Genomic DNA, 1,396 nt, shown 5'->3' with positions numbered 1-1,396 from the left:
AAGCCCCACCCACATAAACCCCGCCCACACACACCCCGCCCACACAAGCCCCACCGTAGCCCCGCCCACATAAGCCCCTCCCACACAAGCCCCTCCCACACAAGCCCCACCCACACCCCGCCCACACAAGCCCCGCCGAAGCCCCGGCCACACACGCCCCTGCCACACAAGCCCCACCCCCTCATCCCCCTGTGCGCCCCCACCTTTGACCCACCACCTCCCTCATCCCACCCCCACCCTTCCCCACACACACACATGGGGAGGGGAGGGATGGGATGAGGGGGTGATGGGTCATTGGGGGCGCACCTACCCTCCCTTCATGTTTTGATCCTCTTCTTGTAATTCAGAATCAAGTAATTGTATACAAAACAAATATAATTTATTAATATTGAAAATATTAAATATTCATTTGCGAGAATGTATAATCTTTCCCAGCAATCTTCTCCAGATGTCTTGTGATTTCGAAACTCAGACACCATATTCTGTTTTGAAACAAAAAGTGGATAATAATTACATGGTAATATGAGTAAGCCTCGTTGACCACTGAATTAACACACCAGGAGGCCGACTCAGCCTGTCATCCTTTCAAGGTCAATAAAATTAATTCCAGTGTACTGACAAAACCGCGTTCAAACTAATAATGCAACCAACATTAGACGACATTCTAAAGAGAGAGTGATATTAATAATAATTCAGAAATATTTACCTCCAGAAAATCATGTGTTGTACAAGATTGCTTCAACAGCTGATGTTGTGCGATAGTGCTGAAAAAAAAAAATAAGTCAAGGGTATAGATGAAGAGACAGACAGACAGGGAAAACAACACACACACACACACACACACACACACACACACACACACACACACACACACACACACACACACACACACACACACACACACACACACACACACACACACACACACACACGCACACACGCACACACGCACACACACACACACACACACAGACACACATAGACACACGTGTCTCACCATTGGTTTAATTCATTCGAGATCAGAGACCAGTCATTATAAATCATTGATCTCTTCAATAAGAGCAGAGAGAGGTAGGTAGGAAGACAGACAGAGAGAGAGACACACACACACACACGTGTCTCACCATTGGTTTAATTCCTTCGAGATGATAGGACGTGATAAGACTTCGTGCCACTCATTGAAAATGTCTTTCAATTCTCTTCTAAAATCATTGATCTCTTCAATAAGAGTATTAATTTCATGAACCACGTCGTGATACGTAAACTCAATTTCTTCCAATGCCCTGTCAGGGAAAAAAAAAATATATATATATATATATATATATCAGAATTATCATGATTTAATTAATAATCATTTGCTTCATCGTTCAAAGAGAAAACCAAACAAACTTACCAA

General features: G+C 43.6%; 1 long non-coding RNA gene across 1 annotated transcript in view; it reads right to left on the bottom strand.

Moving 5' to 3' along the window:
* Positions 1–318: 318 nt before the first annotated feature.
* LOC147016428 (uncharacterized) overlaps positions 319–1,396 on the bottom strand; it is a 2,080-nt gene continuing 1,002 nt past the window's right edge. The window contains exons 1-4 of the long non-coding RNA XR_015049046.1: positions 1,394–1,396; positions 1,125–1,283; positions 707–764; positions 319–482 (exon numbers count right to left, since the gene is read on the bottom strand). The exon at positions 1,394–1,396 is cut by the window's right edge and continues 1,002 nt beyond it. This is a non-coding gene — a long non-coding RNA (uncharacterized LOC147016428). The remainder of the gene's footprint in view (positions 483–706; positions 765–1,124; positions 1,284–1,393) is intronic.

Source organism: Eptatretus burgeri, chromosome 11, assembly GCF_056783735.1.
Source record: "Eptatretus burgeri isolate ZD-2024b chromosome 11, Ebu_testis_v1, whole genome shotgun sequence".
Taxonomy (NCBI): domain Eukaryota; kingdom Metazoa; phylum Chordata; class Myxini; order Myxiniformes; family Myxinidae; genus Eptatretus; species Eptatretus burgeri.
This window is presented reverse-complemented; position numbering and strand designations above follow the sequence as displayed.